The 22,376-nt window shown below is 39.3% G+C and overlaps 1 protein-coding gene across 7 annotated transcripts in view; it reads left to right on the forward strand.

Moving 5' to 3' along the window:
• LOC146867066 (G2/M phase-specific E3 ubiquitin-protein ligase-like) overlaps positions 1-22,376 on the forward strand; it is a 501,947-nt gene that overhangs the window by 407,038 nt on the left and 72,533 nt on the right. The gene's annotated exons all lie outside the window — the stretch shown is intronic.

Genomic DNA, 22,376 nt, shown 5'->3' on the forward strand with positions numbered 1-22,376 from the left:
AAGGAAAATAGAAGCCACTGATAAAATAGACCATGAACGAGCTACTATTATTCTCTCAGAAAAATTAAAATCAAAATTGGATTCTTTGGAAAAGTCTATATCTAAGACTGCTGGATTGGAAAAGACTTTATATGTATGTGAAAACTGTAATTTTACAGCGTAATTTGGATGTAGAACAATGTTTAGTAAATGGAGCAATGGGAAAAGTTGTTGATTTTGTCAATTATCTGAACAGAGATGGAATTGAATTTTTGAAAATTAAATTTGATCAGATTGACGAGGTAAAACAGATAGGACGTTGTGCTGTTCATTTTTTGCTTGTAAAAGACTTGTATGTTCGTAGAAAACAGTTTCCGCTTTCTTTAGCATATGAAGTGACCATTCATAAATCTCAAGGTTTAAGTGTTGACAATGCTTTGGTAAATATTGGAAGTACAGTGTTTAAAGAGGGCATAGCATATGTTGCATAGTCTCGAATAAGAACATTATCTGGTTTGTATTTGATTGATTTTGATGAGAAAAAGTTTAGTGCGGATGTAAATTGTGTAAAAGAGTACAATTGGTTAAGAAGAGTTTATGCTCCTAACTTAGGTGAATATCCCATATATGAAAAACAAATACTATGTCCAAAACGGAAATATGACAAACATTCTAGTGACATTAAAAATAAAATACAATTAAAGAGAAGCATGAAACTGCCAAGGAAAAGAACAAGGACTCTGTTGATGATATTGTACGATACCAGTTAGAAAATAGTTCAGGTATCAACTGCTATGCTAATGTAATTCTAAATGTTATCTTTTATCTAGAACATTTTTATGATAAAGTTATGGAAAATCGAGAAAAAAGATTCTGTTCTTTATTAGGAGTGGGCAGAATTTGCATAGTTGTGCTACGCAAAGCTCCTTGAAACGGTAAAAAATCTCCACGAGCATGCAGAGTTCCGCGAAGACACGGAATCGCTTGTTCCGCCCGTTCGTGATGCGTTTTTCCTGTTCGCGAACGCTGTTTGTGTGCTCGGGGGGGAAATATTTTGCAAACTTGCCAATGCGGTCGCCAATTTGTCGCGGCCATCTTCTTTCACTTGTCCCGCCCTCTAGCGATGCGTGTTTCCTGTTTGCGAACGCGGGCGTGTCCGAATGACGTTTTCGCAATCGCACACTCTAGTGGGATCGCACGGCCGGCTACCAAGATTTCGTGGCACACGTGACCGGCTAGGAAAACTGGTCATCGAATGCAGGGATCCCGGTAAGTCGCTCTTGCGTGTTTGAACATGCATTTTGAAAGCGCGAACAAGGAAAAAATTCCGTTACGCCGCGGATCACGGAATTTTTGGCAAATCCGCATTCTCCGCGGAACGTGGAATTGCCCAAATTTCACAAATTCCGCAGGCGGAACAGAATTTACCGCCCCAGGCCTATTCGTTATTTCACCATATGTTTCAAAAGTTGTTAAGTGATAGAACTAAAATCCATACTGCTTCTGGCATTCGGCATCTTTTGGATATATGTACTGGTTCTTCGCAAGTTACACTAAATATACAACAAGATGCACAAGAGTTTCTTTTGTTTATGCTTGCAGTATTGGAAGAAGGGGTGGAAATTGAAAATTTGTTTGGAATAAGTTACAGATGGCATCATAAATGTGAAGAGTGCTCATTTTCTTTAACACTGAAATAGACACTGAATGATTAATATATTTGACAATACCAGATTGCAAATCAGTGTCTTTTAACAATTTAATAAAAACAGCTAATCAAAATATGAAATGTTCTCATTGTAAATCAGAAATGATGTCAACATTATTTATATAAAGATTTGGACAATATGTCATTTTAATGCTACAACGCTCTAGAGGAGATGAAAATAAAATTGGAAACCAAAATTTATAATTTTGTGGCAAGTCAAGTATCAATTTCAGGAACAACTTTTAAAACAGTGGCTATTATTTTCCATGATGGACCTACTACAACATCTGGACACAATATTGTGTATTTAAAGTGCAATAAAGGATGGACACATTGTGATGATGCTCATTTGGAATTCAAATGTCGGTTACCTTTTGAATTACCAAATTCATATCTGATATTTTTGATGACAAAGTTTTAAAAACATCATTCGGCCTATTGGGAAGATGTGAACATGAATAAACGAGTTCATTTGGGATATTTTCAATGCAAATGGATTCGGAAACATCATTCGGCCTATTGGGAAGATGTGAACAATTAGTGTTTGAATTATTGTTTGTGTTAATTGATATTGCATTTGGAAAATTATGTTTGAAAGAAGTAGTTTGTATATTTGATCTTTATATTATACACAATGTAAACATAGTGTATAATTTTGAAAATGTAAACAGATAGTTAAACTTGCAAACATTTTCAACACAGATTTTTTTTGTTTTTGCATTCTTACTGATTGTATTTTTTAGCCCGCTGTTATATGATGATCACCATTGAAATCACTGTTTATGGTGAAATTCAATGGAATCTGAAAACAGCAAAAAAGAAAAACTGAATTCGTTATGTATTTCTAAAATTATGTTGTGTTCTTAAAACTATAATATTATTTGCAATAACAGTATTTCTTCTTCTCTTTTACAGAAAGTAATACTAAAGTTTGAAAATATTTTACATTTAGTTTACAATGAAACAACTGTAAAATAGTTTCAAAGAGTTTGATATCTACTTCCATAAAGAAGGTAAGATGAAATAATGTTATAAGCATAATGTTATATATTAATGTTTACAGTCACTTTTATTGCAGTCATTCATTTTTTCAAACAATCATCTCACTCCTCAAATCACCTCAGCAGAACCCGTGCACTCCTTCAACTACTGCACTATAACCTATGTACTCACAAAATCACCCAGGCATTGCCAATCTACACCTATCACTCTGGCAGTACCCATACACTCCTGCAATCACCCAGACATTACTTCTACAGTCTTGCAATCACCCAAGAATTACCTATGCACTCCTTCAATCATCCAGACATTACTCCTCCACTTATGGAATCACCCAAGCAGTAACCATGCACTCATGCAATCATCCATGCATTACCTATGCACTTACAAAATTATCCAAACAATACCTATCCATTCACAAAATCACCCCAGGCATTTCCAATGCACTCCTCTAATCAGGCAGCACTGTATCCACTCATGTAATAACCCTAGACATACCCATGCAATCACCCATGCACTACCCATGCACTCCTCTAATGACCCAGACACTACTCATTCACTCCTTCAATTACCCAGCCAGGAGCTATGTACTCCTCCAATCACTCAGCCACTATCTACGCACTTATAAAATCACCATGCACTACCTTTGAACTCTCGCAATCACCCAGGCACAACCCATGCACTCATGCAATTATCCAGGCATTACCCAAAAACTCATGCAATCACTCAGGCATTACCCATACACTCTTCCAATCACCCATACATTACCTCTGCACTCATGCAATTACTCTAGCATTACCTATGCATTCACAAAATCACCCATTTAATACCAAAATCACCCAGGTATTTCCAATGCACTCTTCCAATCACCCAGGCCCTACTCATCCACTCATGTAATAACCCAGGCAGTACCTATGCACTCATCCAATCACCCATGCTCTACCATGCACTCCTCTAATCACCCAGATGCTACTCATTCCCTCCTTCATTTACCCAGCCAGTAACCATGCACTATTCTAATCAGTTAGCCACTATCCATGCTCTTATAAAATCACCATGCACTGCCCTTGGCCTCCTGAAATCACCCTGGCACAACACATGCACTCATGTAATTAACCAGCCAGTACCCATAAACTCATGCAATCACTCAGGCATTCCCCATACACTCTTCCTATCACCCATACATTACCACTGCAGTCATATAATCACCCAGGCATTACCTATGCACATAAAAAATCACCTATTCAATAACCATGCACTTACAAAATCACCCAAACAATACCCATGCACTTCCAAAATCACCCAGGCAATACCCATGCACTCCTTCAATCGCCCAGGCACTACTCATCCACTCATGCAATCATCCAGGCACTACCCATGCACTCATCCAGGTATTACCCATAAACTCATGCAATCACCCAGGCATTACTAATGCACTTACAAAATCACCCAGGCATTACAAATGCACTCTTCAAATCACCCAGGCACTACTCATCCACTCATGCAATAAACCATGCACTACCCATGCACTGCTCAAATCACATGTGCACTAACCATGTACTCCTCCAATCACCCAGGCAGTACCCATGCACTTATCCAATCCCTCCACCAATACACAAGCACTTTAAAAAAATCACCATGCACTACCCTTGCACTCTTATAATCACCCAGGCACTGCCGATGCACTCATGCAATCATCCAAGTATTACCCATAAACTAATGTAATCAGTCAAGCATTACCCATGCACTCTTTCAATCACCCATACATTACCTGTGCACTCATGCAATCACCCAGGCAATAACCAAGCACTTACAAAATCACTCAGGCACTCCCCATGCACTCCTTCAATCACCCAGGTACTATTCATCCACTTGTGCAATAACCCAGGCCCTACCCATGCACTGCTCCAATCACCCATGCACTACAAATGCACTCCTCTAATCACCCAGATACTACTCATTCACTCCTTTGATTACCCAGCCAGTAGCCATGCACTCCTCCAATCACCCAGTCACTACACATGCACTTATTAAATCACCATGCACTATCCTTGCACTCCTTCAATCACCCAGGCAGTACCCATGCACTGATTTAATCATCCAGGCAATACCTATGTACTCCACAAATAATCCAGACATTACCCATGCACTCATTCTTCCCCTCATGCAGTACCCATGCACTTATGCAATCACCCAGACCCTACCCATGCAGTTGTTCAATCACCCAGACACTATGCATGCACGCATCCATGCACTCAGGCACTACTTATGAACTCATGCAAATACCCAGCCACTACTCATGCACTGATTTGTCCACTAATTCAATGATCCATGCATTATTGTTGCACTCATTCATTTACTCAGACCATACTCATACACTCATACAATAATTCATATATTACAGTTGCAGCAATTCATACAACACATACAAGTTTGTCTATTTCTAACCAAATAGGCGGTTCTAAAAAGAACCACTTTTTCTTATTTTTTGTGGTTTTTGTAAACTATTTTATGTATTTTTTGGTGTTTTAAAAAAAAAGAAAAAACAACAAAATGAACTGTGAAAACTTTCCTATTAAAAGAGCATTGGAAAAAAAATTAACAGCGGTGATTTCTTGCTGCAGAAACAACAGCGTCAACAGATTGTACTCCGTGGCACAGTACTTTCTTACACTTAATACAGCGCTGTTCAAGTGTAGCAAACTCAGGACAAATGTCGGGTCCACGACTTAATGCAGATGAACCTGCGGAGGTGCTAGGCCAGCAACTTGATCATCTTGCTGTGATAGTTCTGCTTCACGACGATGTTGATCGCGCGCAAGATGACGTGGGTGTATGGTTTGTAGGTGTTTCATCATAGATGAAATACCACATGAGTATTTCTTCTCAGATCTCTGAGTTAGCACCCTTTGACACAAGGTGCAGGTCACCTTGCGGGCATTTACCTTTTTTTCGCCAGCCGGTATTAAAAAAAATGCTCAGACGACACTTTCCTCGCGCTGTTTCACTGGTTCCTCGAAATCTTCTTCTTCTGTAGGAATGTCCACTGGTGGAATAGAAGAAGCCATTCTTTGCAGTTGTTTAACAAAACACCAAAAAAATGCAATAAAACAGCAGACGAAAGACAAGAGCTGTGTCTCCTGAAGATGTCCATGGAAGAATTAAAAATTTGGGTGGGTCCTTCAAGTTCTAGAATAAAAAGCTTCTTAATCAATAAAATGCTTTCTTTTCAAGTCACAAGGGAGTCGCACTCCCAGCGCGCAACCGCGCGCACCAAGCGCGAGTCCTGAAAAATATATTTGACAAACAAATATCTTTATTCCAATTACAAATATATGATATTTACAATTATCTGAAAAAATGTCTTGGTATAATATAGATAATAAAGTTATATACATATACCTTTAAAACTTAAAGATTTGCAAAGGGTTCGCGCATGTGAACTACATACGTGATGTTACGCAGGGCCACAATCCGCGCACTCGTTGCATGCCCAACAAGCATCCTACACGACTTAACCAATAGGGAGTCAAAATTCTTGGATTCGCGCACCAAACAAGACAGGTACACGATCGGTACACGAATACACTTTAAAAAGAAAAATGTATATTTATTTTTTAGAAAAGAGAACACATATTATTTTTATAACAATTCAAAAAATGAAAAAACATTTTGGGGATCTTATACTTAGAAATTATCATTTAAAAACATTTTGAAATTCAATTAAAAAAACATAGGTTTTAGGGACATTATGGTTGGAAATTACCATTTAAAAAGCCTTTGAAATTCATGGAAAAAAACATAGGTTTCAGGGACATTATAGTTAGAAATTATCATTTAAAAAACCTTTGAAATTCACTGAAAAAACCATGGGTTTCAGGGATTTTATAGTTAGGAATTAGCATTTAAAAAACCATAGAAATTCACTGAAAAAACCATAGGTTTCAGGGACGTTATAGTTAGTTGGACATTTGACTTGTACAAAACCAGAGAAATTCATCTGTTATAGTCAGTTCAGCTAACTATAACTCGCACCCCAACAATGCACTGCTGATGACATCACATATTACATCATTCATGACATGGTTAGTGACATCACTGATGACATCACTGATGACATCTCAAATGACATCACTGATGACATCACCGATGACATCATCCAGTGACTGTGTGTTTCTTTAAAGTTTAAATATGTATTATATATATGCTAAGGTGTATTGAAGAATGAGTGGGTGTATAAGTGTCTGGATGGAGGATATAGTAGGTGCGTGACTGACTGTTTAAGTGAGTGATTACTTGTGTCTTAGTGACAGTCTGTCTGTTATTGTATAAAGCACTGCATGGGTTGGTCAGTAGCTACATGAGTGTCTATATGGTTATCGATTGCTTGCCTGAGTATTTGTATGGTTGCCTGAGTGTGTGGGTGGGTGTGTGGGAGGTGTGTGACTCTGTGCATAGATTTTTGAGTGGTTGATTCACTGGGTGTATGGGTTCAAGAGTGCATGTGGAAACAGCTGTATGGGTGGGTAAGTGTGTGTATGGGTGTGTTGGTGAATGAATGGATGTCTCAGTGGTACATGTCCAAGTAACTACATAAGTAAAAGGCAGTGTATGTGAGAGTTGGAGTATATAAATGACTATGTGAGAGCCAGTGATTGTGAGAGTGACTGTATGGATGAGTGTGTACTTGTATCAGTGATTGTATAAGAGAGTAAGTATGCGCTTGTTTTTGTTCGAATAAGTGATGTCGTGTGTGTATAACTGTATAGGTCAGTAAATGGAAGTTTGATTGATTCTTTGCATGACTGACTAGGTGTGTGAGTAACTCTGGATGAGTGTTGGTGTGTGAGTGTCTGTATAGGTGTATGAGTGCATATGATAGTCTTGTATTGATGAGTGACTGCATGTATGAGTGATTGCATGGGTGAATGAGTGGATGTGCGTGTAGACCTAGGAATCAGTGAGTGTATATGTAGTAACTGGTATTGGTGTGTCGATGATTTCGAAAATGGCAGTCTGTAATTTACAGTGGGTGTATCAAAGTTTATATTAGAGTGTGAGGAGGTGCATCAGATTTTCACATGGATGATGTCATCAGTGATGTCATTTGAGATGTCATCAGTGATGTCACTGACCATGTCATGAATGATATAATATGTGACGTCATCAGCAGTGCATTGCGGGGGCGCGAGTTATAGTTAGCTGGACTAACTATAACGGCGGAATTTCTATGGTTTTGTACGAGTGAAATGTCCAACTAACTATGTTTTTTTCAATCTGCAGCATCACAGGACAGACACCTGTTATGTTTTTGGGAGCTAGATTGACAATTTTTTGGGTGTTTGCTGGAAATGTTTGACAACGGCTTCCTCAAATCCACAAATAGACCATCCTTCTGATGATTTAAGACTTAGATCCACCTCTCAAGAAAAGACCGGAGTCTATTGTATGGAAGTTTTTCACCATCCCAGATGGTGAAAAAAAGGTAAATGCTCGAAAGGTGAGCTGCACACTTTGTCCCAGGATTCTTTTGAGAGGCAGTGACGAGAAGTATATGTGTGGGATTTCAAGCATGTATAAACATTTACAAACTATACATCCAAGACATCTTGCAACACAGCTGCAACGTGCTCAAGAAGCCACAGAGCAAAGTGACCAGGGAGCTGGACCCAGCACTTCTGGAGCCTCAAGCTCTGCATCTCGTGGTCCAGAAATTTGTGTGGAGTTTGCGACCATAGAACAGCATTGCATGAAATGCAAGGCAATGTTATGTTGTGGGAAGCAGTTAATTTACGCTGTTTGTTCTACAGCAAGAAACCATCGCTGCTAAAAAAAATAACCTGTTGGAATGACTATATGATTCAGAAAGCTAAAAGTGTCGTCTGTTGTTTTTTTCCTTTTTCAAAAAACACTAAAAAAATTGACAAAATAGTTTTAAAACACACAAAAAAATTATAAAAAGAAAGAGTTTTATTCAGAACTACCTTATTTGGTTAAAACAGAGAAATAACTGCATGCTAATGTGTGGGTGATTGCTTGAGTACATGTGTAGAGCATTATTGATTGCAAGAGAGCATGGGGACTGACAGGGAGATGGCTGGACTGCATCGGTAATGCACAGATAATTGTAGCAGTGCATGTGTTAGTGCCTGGGTCATTGCATGAGTACATGGGTAGTGACTGGATGATTAGAGTACTGCAAAGAGAGTGCATGGTGATTTTATAAGTGATTGGGTTTTGGCAGAGTGATTGGATAAGTACATGATACTGGATAAGTGATTGGAGGAGTGCATGGGTAGTGACAGGGGGATTTCTGGACTGCATGGGTACTACCTAGGTAATTGGAGGAGTGAATCAGTAGTGTGTAGGTGGTTACAGGTCTGCATGGGTAGTGCTCAGGGGATTTTAGCAGTGCATGAGTTAGTGCCTGGGACATTGCATAGGTACATAGGTAGTGACGGGATGATAAGAGTACTGCAAGAATATTGCATGGTGAATTTATAAGTGCTTGGGTTTTGGTGCAGTGATTGGATAATTACATGCTGCTGGCTGGGTGACTGGAAGAGTGCATAGGAAGTGACAAGGGGATTGCTGGACTGTATGGGTAGTGTTCTGGAGATTGCAACAGTGCATGAGTTAGTGCATAGGTCTTTGTATGACTGCATGGGTAGTGACTGGATGATTAAAGTGCTGCAAGGAGAGTGCATGGTGAATTTATAAGTGCTTGGGTTTTGGCAGAGTGATTGGATAAGTACATCATGCTGGATGGGTACTACCTGGGTAATTGGAGTAGTAAATCAGTAGTGTATAGGTGGTTAGAGGTTTGCATGGGTAGTGCTCAGGGGATTTTAGCAGAGCATGAGTTAGTGCCTGGGTCATTGTGTAAGTAAATAGGTAGTGACTGGATGATTATAGTACTTCAAGGAGAGTGCATGGTGAATTTATAAGTTCTTGAGTTTTGGTGGAGTGATTGAATAAGTTCATGGTGCTGGCTGGGTGATTGGAGGAGAGCATGGGCAGTGCATAGGTGATTGTACCACTGTATGTGTTAGTGCCCGGGACATTGCATGAGTACATGGGTACTGACTGGATGATTAGAGTGCTGCAATGAGAGTGCATGATGATTCTATAAGTGCTTGGGTTTTAGCACAGTGATTAGATAAGTACATGGCACTCGCTGGCTGATTGCAGGAGTGCATGGGCAGTAACAGTGTGATGGCTGGACTGCATGGTTAGTGCCCAGGGGATTATAGCAGTGCATACGTTAGTGCCTGGGTCATTGCATGAGTACATGGGTAGTGCCTGGATGATTAGAGTGCTACAAGGAGAGTGCATGGTGATTTTATAAGTGCTTGGGTTTTGTCGAACTGATTAGATAAGTATATGGTGCTGGCAGGGTGATTGGAAGAGTGCAAAGTGAGAGACAGGGCGATGGCTGGACTGCATGTGTAGTGCTCAGGGGATTGTAGCACTGCATGAGTTAGTGCCTGAGTCATTGCATGAGTACATGGGTAGTGACTGGATAGTTAGAGTGCTGCAAAGTGAGTACATGGCGAATTTATAAGTGCTTGGGTTTTAGTGCAGTGATTGGATATGTACATGCTGCTTGCTGGGTGACTGGAAGAGTGCATGGGGAGAGACAGGGTGATTGCTGGACTGCATGGCAAGTGCTCAGGGGATTGTAGCACTGCATGAGTTAGTGCCTGGGTCATTGCATGAGTACATGGGTAGTGACTGGATGATTAGAGTGCTGCAAGGAGAGTGCATGGTGATTTTATAAGTGCTTGGGTATTGGCAGAATGATTGGATAAGTACATGTTACTGGCTGGTTGATTGTACGAGTGCATGGGGAGTGACAGGGCGATTGCTGGACTGCATGGGTAATTCATGGGTAATTGATGGTGTAAATGAACAGTGTCTAGGTGGTTCGAGGACTGTATGGGTAGTGCACAGGGAATTGCAGCAGTGCATGTGTTATTGACTGGTTCATTGCATGAGGACATGGGTGCTGACATGATGATTGGAGTACTGCAACAAGAGTGTATGAGTGAATTAATAAGTGCTTGGGTATTGGCGTAATGATTGGATAAGTACATAGCACTGGCTGGGTGATTGGAATAGTACACAAAGAGTGACAGGCTGATTTCTGGACTGCATGGGTACTACATGGGTAATTGAAGGTGTGAATGAGCAGTGTCTAAGTGGTTAGAGGACTATATGGGTAGTGCAGAGGTGAATGTAGTAGTGCATGGGTAGTGTTTGGGCTACTTAATCTTACCTTTTCAATTGTAGAAAGAAAGTCTTTGAAACTATTTTTTCAGTTGTTTTTATAATCTAAATTTTAAAAAGTTTCAAACTTTAGAATTTTGGTCTGTAAAAGAGAAGAAAAAATACAGTTATAACATAAAATGTTTTAGTTTAAAGTACACAACATAATTTTACAATTACAAAACATTCAGTTTGCCTTTTTTGCTGTTCTCAAAATCTATTAAATTTCAGTGATTTCAATGTTGTTCAGCGGGCAAAAAAATACAATCAATAAGATTGTTAAAAAAAAAGACAAATCTGTGTTCAAAATATTTACAACAAACTCAACTATCTCTTCACATTTCCTAAAATAAACATCCTGAATAACATTGCATATAATACAAAGATCAAATATATGAAATGCTTCTTTCTTAAACAGTTTTCTAAATATAATATCAAAGAACAGAAACGATAATTGAATCAGCAATTCTTGATATCTTCCCTGTAGTCTAAATGATGTTCTTGAAATCATTTGGAGTGAGAATACCAAAAATAAATGTCTTAATTCATATTGACATCTTCCCAATAGGCCAAATGATGTTTCTGAAATCCTTTGTATTGAATATATCTGAAATAATCTCTTAAATTCATATAGACATCTTCCCAATAGGCCGAATGATGTTCTCAGATCTTTGGCATCAGAAATATTAGGTATGAATTTGGTAATTCATTAGGCAACCGATATTTGAAAAGCAAATTGGCATCATTACAATGTGTCCATCCTTTATTGCACTTTAAATGCACAGTGTAGTGTCCAGATGTTATAGAAGGTCCATTGTGGAAACTAATTTCTGCTGCTTTGAAAGTTCTTCCTGATATTGATAGTTGACTTGCCACAACATTTTTAATTAAAGTTTCCAATTTTCTTCCATCTGTTCTACAACATTGTATCATCAAAATTACATATTGTCCAAATCGTTCTATAAATAATGTCAATAACATTTCTGATTTGCAGTGGCTACACTCCATTTTTTTGATTAGCTGATTTAACTAGTTTGTTAAAAGACACTGTTTTACAATCTGGTATTGTCAAATATATGAATATTTCAGTGTCTATGTTAGTGGTAGAAGTAAATGTACAATCTTCACATTGATGTTCTCATCTGTAACGAAGTCCAAACAGATTTTCAATTTCTATTCCTTCATCTTCCAATACTGCAAGCATAAACATAAGAAATTCCTGAGCATCTTGCTGTACATTCTGTGTAAATTGTGAAGAATCAGAACAAATATCCAGAAGATTCCGAATGCCAGAAACACTTTGGATTTTAGTTTTATCAGTTCTCAAGTTTTCAAAAATAGAATGCAACAAGTAACAAAACCTTTTTTCGCGATTCTGCATAATTTGTTATTGGAGATTTTCTAGAAAAAATACGACGTTCACAATTACATTAGCATAGCAGTTGATACCTGAACTATTTTCTAACTGATATCCTACAATCTCTTCAACACTGTCCTTTTTCTTTTTGCCTGGAATCTCAACATTCTCTTGATTTTTTTCTTCTTTCCAATCACACTACAGAGTTTCTCACATGTTCATTTTCAACATACTACACACTTTTCAAATACAGGATATTCACCTAAGTTGGAAGCATACAGTCTTCTTAACCGATTATACTCTCTTACACAATTTGCGTCTGCACTAATTTTTCTCTCATCAAAATCAATCAAATACAATCCACATAAAGGTCAGACTCGGGACAATGCAACATATGCCATTCCCTCTTTAAACACGGTACTTCCAGTGTTTGCCAAAGCACTGTCTACACTTAAAACTTGAGATTTGTGAATGGTCACCGCATATGCTAAAGAAAGAGGAAACTGTTTTCTATGAACATACAAATCTTTAACAAGCAAAAAACAAACAGAGCAATGTCCAATCTGTTTTACTTCTTTAATCTGATCAAATTTAATCTTCAAAAATTCGATTCCATCTCTATTTTGATAATTAACAAAGTCAACAACGTTTCCCATTGCTCCATATACTAAACCTCTTTCCACATCCAAATTACACCATAAAATTACCCGACAGTTTTCACATACATATAAATTATTTTCTAAACCAGTAGATATAGATTTTTCCAATGTATCCAATTTTGTTTTAAATTTTTCTGTCAAAATAATGGTAATTCCTTCGGGTTCTATTTTATCAATGGCTTTCATTTTTATTATTTGTTGTTTTTCCAGCTTTAAAGGTTCTTCATTGAATGTAGAACACTCTCGCAGTGTTGGCATGTTTAGGTGTCCGTATATAGGTTTTCCTGAAACATGTCCTTATATAGGCACAATTCGAATTGCTCTTATATAAACATAAGATCCCAGTCCTTATTTGGGCATTATCCATGCTATCCAAATACAGGCATGGTCACCTACATCCGTCCACCCTAACGTCACAATGAGTTCTTAGAAACCAGACCCTTAAGCTCTTGGGAGTTTCCCTAGCACAGGATTATTGATTTCTCCAAGAACTCATTTATTATGCATGAACCGCTATTCCTTAAGGGTTAATTCCTGACTTCTTCCTCTGCCCGACTTTACATCAATTCTAACATTCCAAGGCACCTACCAGGTATAAATATACCTTCCCGTGCCCAAGCAAGTAGGAGGAGACCTGGACTTTAGAGGAGCCCGTGTCCCGGCCTGACGCACTGACAAGACACGCTGTCATCCCTGCTCGCAGAGAATCCAGCTGCCAGTGTTCTGACTCACTTCGCGGGGTGTTAGAGTTCGAGACCCGGAGATTCCCACCTCTCTCTTTCTCAAGGTATGGAGCTGACTAGAACCTAGAGGGACTCTTGGCATACCAGACTTGGAATACCAGACTATGCATACCATACTATAGCCTACCATACTATGGAATACATAACCTACTTCTTACATTGTACTACACTTAGGTTAGGTACACTGGGGTAGAACTAGTTAGAGAAGCATCTTATGAGTACTCGCATTTTTAGCTTATAATATTTATGTAAATGAATATATGTGTCATAGTTAAAAGATAATGCTAGCGCAGTATTATTTCTTTCTACTGCTTATGCTGTACATAATATATCTCGCATACTGTCTTATGATTGTAACAGTTCATATCTCTCACATGAAAAACAAGACTGTTCAATAAATCCTTGTATTGAAACACCCGTCTATTCTTTCTTTGTAACTCTGAAGAAACTAAGCATGCACGATTAGCTGAGTGAAACTGTTATCTGTTGTTTCCACGATACTGAGAGTGTTCCAATTCTAAAGATAAACAAAGTTGTCATGTTTATGCGGTTGCTAGAAACTACTCCTTTCTTGTTTACAAGGAGTTTCTAGTGGCCTCTGAGTTAGCTGGCACAAAGTAATTACATTTAATGTACTCGATAGGGGCATACTGACCTCAGTCCTATGCCAAATCTATAGGGTATATTATTCAAATGCGCAGAGCCTATTAGGAAATAGGAACTGCACTACATGGCGCCCAACATTTGGTAAGGCACTAATTTAACACTAGATACTGAGTAACTCAGTCGTGCTTTTCTCAGAGACCCTTACTCTCACTCTCCATAAGACGTCTGGAGTGGGTAGGGTTAAGTATCCACCAAAGCTAAACAGGACAAAAATCCTATATATTAGCTGTTTGGTTTGTTCAACATTGAAGGATACAGTGTTAAAAAATATTGTGCACCTTATCTTTGTTTCCTTGAAACTTGTTCTACATTTTTCAAAAACAATGTGCCTGAACGGGGATACTAACACCGAGAACGGTGTAGCTACGGCTGACCCAGTTGTCACAGATTTTAATTTCACAGGTTTAAATGAAACCGATGAGGGTGTTATAAACATCCCTCCAAACTTAAGGAGAGCCATTACTCTAAAACGTATAAAACACAGCCTAACATCAAAAGGCGGTAGAGCAGTTTTCGTGATAGAGGCACATGAATCCTTTCAGACAGATGTATTCTATTCATTGATTGTATTCCCAGAATCAAATCCAGTAACAAAAGTATTTCACTTCTTTAAAGAAGATGAACCACCTGAGGAATGTATTCCTTTCGAGGAGATTGAAATTCCACTCACATACCAGGAGCATAATCTCTGGTTTAAAGGTGCCCTAAAACATCACAAAAACATTACCAGGCTCAGTCCACTAGGTAGACCAGGAGCAACATGGCCGATTCTAGCCGGCTACACACCTCATCCTGACATCGAAGAGATGTCAGACGTGGAATTACTTGCTCAACTACAAGAGTTAATAAAAATGTACAGACAATTAGTCCAATACGGCATGCGGACTTTCACAGTCCAACCTCCAATAACCATTCCAAATCCCCTCAACAAGGGTATACACTGAAAATTACTCTACAGACTGTACATGCAGTCATGGGTAAAATGCCCACGAAAAGTGAACAAATTCCATTCCGGATAGCTCAAAACATTACTCAAATCGAAGCAGTATTTCCTAATACTAGCCCTTATGAGAAACCTAACAATCTGTTTGCCAATGGGGATCACACCACAACTGGAAGACTGCACCACTTGGGGCACAGTCTTTGCTGCCTTCTATACTAAAACACATGGTGTTCCGTCAATTGCAGTAATACCGGATGTCCTAAAACAAATTCAGCATCAGTGGCGATCCACCAACGCTTAAGGGAATTTGATGTAATACACCATCAACATGAACTACGCAGAATAATAGAAAGATCTTATGCAGAATTAGGCAGAGACAGTTTGGGTGGAAAACCATTGAAGCTTAAACTGTCTGAAGGTCCTGAGAAGGACTGTATTAATCAAAATCCTACATCTTCTAAAAAGAAGTGGGAAACTAATAAACAAAATCCAAAAGAGAAACGTTCTCAATCCTGAGGTAGGTCTCCTCAAAAGGAGCCCTCTGAAAGGAGGTATACCCTCAGGAATAGGAATACTTTAAGAAAACCTGACAGGTATCAGGATACTGATAAACATTCCTCTCGTACCTTTCAGATATCATCACATACATCAGAAAGAAGAGGATGGTCAGATCACAAAGAAGAATGCGTGAAGTTCAAAGACGATCAACACGTTCAGAAAAATAAATCAAAACCTCAATTCACAAAAAGAAGGTAGCAGGTCTGAAGATCAGACATGCCGAGAATACTGAGAACACAGCTCAAGAACAGAGAATGGGCTCAGACAATGCTGGACAGTGCAGCAGAAGTAACAATAGCTCACCAGAACCTGAAGGAACTTCTGGAGATAGTGGACTTGAATGAGTACATCACAATAGAGACTGTAGATACCAGGGTTAGTACTCCACAAAAGTTATATGAAATAACACTCCGAATGGAGGGAGACATACAAAGAAAAGTGAAAGCACTCTTTTGGGAGAAACTTTCAAGGGGTTATGATATACTTCTAGTAGAACAGGACTGGCCACCAAAATTTGTCAGGGAGTGCCCACATGGCGATGACAACATTATGCCAACCTTCTCCAACCATATTCCAATTCACCTAAAATATACTTATGCCAGGAAATGGGCAGTAGCCCAGGCCCCAGCATTATACAAAAATCATGTAGGATGGGATGAGGACTCACCTCACCACAAAATACAGCTAAAAAATCAACCTACTGAAAAAGGCAGTCTCCAATAAAGCAAGAAGCTAAAAAACAGGTCAGGGAGATCTTAGATCAACTTGAATACCAAGGGGTGATTGAAACATGCACCTTATCAATGAACAATCCTTTGTTTCCTGTCTCCATCCAGACAATGCATATCGTCTAGTTTTGGATTACAGACACTTGAACAATTGTTCCAAAACATTTGCAGTGCAAAATGCACATAGTACAGAATTAATGAATAACATTGTGCGAAAAAAATATAAAACCACATTGGACATTTCAAATGGTTTCTTTTGTCAAAACATAGCACCTGACAGCAGGTACTTAACAGCTTTCTCAATAATGGAGACTCAGACTCAATTTTGTCGACTCCCACAAGGGTTCAAAAACAGCCTGGGGTTATTCTGAGCAAGGGTAACAGAGTTACTACAGATTTATGATAACGAGGCATTGTCATATGCCGATGACATCTATCTGACAGACGATGACCTAGATAGGCACTTGAACAGGGTGAATACCCTTATACTGGGCTTCGCCTCTGAGGGCTATAAATACAACTTTAAAAAATCCAGAATTGCTCATCTCAATGTCCTTTTCCTAGGATATGAGCTTTCAAGTGAAGGCAAGAGCCTGGCAGCTAACTTTTTAGAAAAGTGTGTGCTTCTCCAACCTCCAAAAACGCTGACAACTTACAATCCATCTTGGGTTTCCTAAATTTTGGAAGAACTTACATTCTAAATTACGCAGAAAGGGTTACACCTCTCTACAAATTGATCAAACCTGATTTTTCAACAAACCATTGGACACAGGAACACACAGACATCCTGCGTTCACTCCAAGCTAACATGTTAGCAACAAATCATTTACAAATACGCGTAAATAAACGCAATTTAGTGATCCGAATAATTTTGGGTCAATGCGGATTCACCTATCTAACATTTAATGAGGGTGAAAAAGCACCAATAGCATATAAATCACATTTATATACACAAGCAGAAATGTGCTTCACTTCAACAGAAAAGATATTGACAGCTGTTCAAACCGCTGTAGTAAAAGAAAGAGCTCTAGCTCAGGGGAAACAAATTATTGTCGTGACTCCAGTACCAGCCTTAGAGGCGGTTACAAAAGCGAGCATTCCAAATGCAAAAGCTTTACATCCTAGATGGATACAATAAGTTAATTCTCTTGCTGCAACAGATGTTGAATATGTTTTTGATCCTGACTTAAAAACACAAGTGTTCCTGCAATATGAACATGAATGTCCTCTGCCCACTGAAATCATGCCTCTCAATCAGTACAAATTTATAATTTATACTGATGGATCAGCACAACCTGCTACAGGGAGTAAGCAAGCCTACAGTGCAGCGTGTGCAATCGTTAAAGGTCGCATGCGCGATGGTAAATTCTGACCAATGGTCACTAAAACTCAATCTCTAGGAGATTGTAAGGCTCAGCAAGCTGAACTACAAGCATTCAAACTGGCACTTGAGAATACAGATCGCGAATTCCCCACACTTATAGTGTGCAATTCCTTTTACTCTGTCCAGTCATATAATGAATATTTACAGAATTGGCTTCAAAACGGATTCAAAGATGCAAAAGGTGACGCAATAAAGCATAAAACGCTTTAGGAACAAGTAGTTCAGTTGAGAAATGAACTACCAAAAGCTCAGGTGATACACACTCTGAGTCATCAATGTGATGGCGTTCACGTTGCAGGGAATTCATTGGCTGATGAAGCCGCAAAGGGGGCTGTTCAGACGACTTCCATAGCAGCGATCACTTGTTCAAAAGACAGTGAGATATTGTTGGCTGTCAATGCTTCAAGCAAAGACAGTGGTGCAGCGTTACCAAAGAAATTTCCACTCAAGTACTCTTATGTAATTGATGCGAACAATGTTTCTTTTGCTCGAATCCCTGGAGTCGGGGATAGGGTGATTCCAAACATGGAATGTAGAGCAGCTTTGATTTATGATGCACATCTTGGGGAGGGTCTGTCACATTAGGGGATCTCTAAAACAATATTAGCATTAAAAGAGATGTACTGGTGGCCTGGAATGAATACACTGATTCACATCTTCATCGATGACTGCAGAGACTGCAATAGACAGCGTGGGGCTGAACGCCATCAGACACCAGACTACGAAGTAGCCTGCCCATTATAGACACCATTGTTAGACAGCATTAGACTATCTATGCGCAGGCGTCCTTTATGACAAATGCAATCCCACAAACATGAAGTCAAAGTTCCTATGGATGTGGCCTCAGCACTCGGCTGACGCTCGAACTGTTATGAAAGATTTGCGAGTCTTTATTAGCACATATGCAATTGGCACACTACATTCTGACCGGGGCCCTGCGTTTGGCTCTCGGACTTACAAAGAAGCCATGGCCAGTTTGGGCGTAACATTGCGGTACTCCTCTCTGTTTCATCCTGAGGGAAATTCTGTTGTGGAAAGGAAAAATCGGGACATATAGCTGTCTATAACAGCTAGAGTATTCGGTTCGGGTGATGGGGGGGTCAAACATCTTTATGGGGTCCAACGCTCATTAAATAATTTGCCATGAAGTTCTCTGGGGGGTCACTCCATATGAGGTCCTATTTGGGACATAAATGTGGGTTCCTGATCTTGAATGTAAAGGCACAGTGGTGGAAAATAAACCCTTTGATATCAAAGATCGTTTGGCTGTTTTACAGGATCTAAATGAACTAAGATCAAAACAAAGCAATGTGATCCTGAAGCCAACGACCACTGGGGGAAAACCGGCAGTCCCAGCAAGGCCTGTCTGGATCCCAAAAGTTGGGGATCTAGTCAGAGAGAAGATTGTGGACAAGAAGGAATTTGGACCTTCTTACAGAAAACCAGTACCTGTCTAGGCTGTCCACGGAACAAGAACAGTAATTTTGCCACCCCTTGCTGGAAAAAAGGAGAAAAGATTTGTGTCAATCGACCTCATCAAACCACACTATGTGGCCGATACTAAATAGTAGGCCTCATGGACTCCGACCTAGTAGCAGACACCCTCCTCTCGCTACTATCCAAGAGGTTCAGATTGAAAGACTCATAACCATCGAAAATTCAGCACTAAGAGATGAAGGATTAAGCAACAATGCTATGGAACTCATCCCACTTGAAACTCACGTAACAGTTCGTCCTGATAAACCTGTCTACACCAACGTAACACGTGATCAACTGGTTCCAGCGATTTCAATGAATCCTGATGCAATTCAAGCGATTGACAGAACTGCTTCTGGCTACTTCATTAACTGGCTACTTCATTAACTTTGATACGTTTTCTGAGGATCCAAGTGAGCCTGAAATCACACCAGCCCTAAAAACTTTCAAACGACAAGTACAAGACTTTTTTCAATTTCTGAAAGAGACTTATCTGGTTTCACAATAGATTGAACTATGGATTATTTCTGGAATATTTTTCTTTCTGCTTTGGATAGCTTAGATAATGACTCGTAGCGTGCTTATGAATGGCAGATACATTTGTTTGGACACTGAAAGTAAAAATGTGAACTTACTTTTAAAGCCACACAAATCTTCCCATCGTGAAGCAAGAGACTTGTCAGCAGTGAACATCACAGCCGTTCCTATACAGGATGGTATAGTTTGGGGCAAAACCGATTTCGACATATCCGGCCCGACGGAACTTCTGAAGATTCCACATTCATTTAAAATTTCATTAAGTGACTTTATTACCTTCAGTACCTATTCTGATGATTGGGACTTTGAGACTGTTAATAACATGATGTCTGATCTAGAAAGGTCTTCTGTGTTTTGTAACAATGAAAACTTCATCAGACTACGAACAGCTTTTTTGTTACAACCACTATGGTCATCATTTCTTGTATAAATCTGTAACACCTAGAAATATATTTATGTTTAACCAATGGGAACATTGTCCTACACCACCAAAGGGTAGTTCAAAAATGATTACAAGTAAGGTTCCTTATTTTTCAGGGTACAATACATCTGATCCAGAAACATTTTTCTATAGAAATGTGAACAAAACAGGACAGAAAAATATGTTAACTAATACAAAACAGATGTATTCTGCAGCCTTTATTGCCCAACTGTCTAGACAAGGGTTTGACTTTTGGAAAGACACAATCAACACAAAATCTGTCTGGGGTTCTAAAGATTGGCAAGTGCAGGGGATAGAAGCTTGTTTAGGGCTTGTATCATCCCTCAGCAAATAATGTTTTTAAATGACACTGTGCAACAAACGTCTTGCCTTGGATTAGCCAAGATCAAAGACATGAACACACCTTCTGTACCAACACCTGCAAGTAATAGCACTACACAGGGAGCGGTCACAGTAGACACAATACTACAAAACAACAGGTCAAATCCTGATTGGGAAAAATGGTTGCTCTGGCCCACAGACACAAGCATCTATCAAGAAAGATTCCTGAATAGAATACAGGGCTTTACCATCCATAGGCCAGACCCACGTTATGTTCAACAACAAAACCCGGGGGTAGTAACAACATACAATTTAGGAAAATTGTGCCTCGACTGGCTACAAAGATCTACACTCGAGGATGTGAAACAACACTTATCTTTACTTAAAGAAGACGCAGACCTTATGGATTTCTTGCTAGGACCAAGAAAACCGCGTCAAAAATGTTTCACATATGCCGGCATTTATGCTGCTTATAATGAAATATGGAAGGTTTCACAGGCAGAGGCCGCAGAAAGAATACGTGAGCTTGATCGTATTAACTTAGAGAAATCTCTCACTGTGGTTGACAATGGGTTAACAACTTTGTCATCCAGAATCTATTCACTGGACAACATTGTATCCTCTGCTATTGACATACTGGAACAAGATTTAGCTATGTTACAACAAGGCCAATCTCAGTTACGTTCTATTATGTTATTAGGCTGGACGCTGCAATACTTGAATGCAGGCTATGTGCCTTGCCGTGTTATCAACATGTCATCTCTGTTTTCAGAATACAATCTCACGGATAAAGAGATCAAACTGGCACAAAGGAGAGCAAAGTATACAGTGCTGAGCATTGAAAAACTGGAAAAATTACCATATACGGTAGCAGAAAAAACAGCTACAGAATGGCTTATCCATGGCAAAATAACTGCCTGTCACTACTTTTCGTTTTTAGTGTTGCCTCAAACAAATGCAAGCAGGCAAATATGAAAGGTTGAGTAAAGAATACATTAAGACATCCTGGGATTTACCTTATGAATACAGATGTTGGAGTGGGGGTCGTGAAGTGCTTCTAAGCGGTACACACTGTGAAAATGCAATGAGCGGATCTCTCATATGTCAAGACATTTCTTTACACGGGGCTTGTAATGGTTCTGTGGCAAACTTGTCCTGCCACCAGCAGGGTACACCAGCTCCTGTGATTCATCCAGCGTTTGGCCAACTTTCTAACAGGAGAATGGTTAGCTTCAGGGTTACTTTTTGTATGCAAGTATTGTTCCCCCAAATTGACACAGTCAGGGAGTCGCCTCTATGGCCTTCATTGAATGTTTCTTTTATATATTTTGATACTTTAAGCAGAATGAAAGCCATGCTTTTGCAACAGACCGTGCCTTTGACCTCAGCAAAAGAAACCTATGTTCTACAAATTGCAAGGACTTCGGCTGAGATACGGGCTCTAATTCGTAAAAACTGCCCTATATATTTCGTAGAAATGATGGGAGGTATCTTAAACATGTCTGATACGAGCGGGGTTGTTCAGGACTGTTAGCACCTTTTCAGGCAGTCCTCGGAATCATTCCAAACTTCGGGCATTCGGTGTTTGGTGGTCTGCCATTAGTTCTA

The sequence above is a fragment of the Triturus cristatus genome, chromosome 1_2 (genome assembly GCF_964204655.1).
Source record: "Triturus cristatus chromosome 1_2, aTriCri1.1, whole genome shotgun sequence".
Taxonomy (NCBI): Eukaryota; Metazoa; Chordata; class Amphibia; order Caudata; family Salamandridae; genus Triturus; species Triturus cristatus.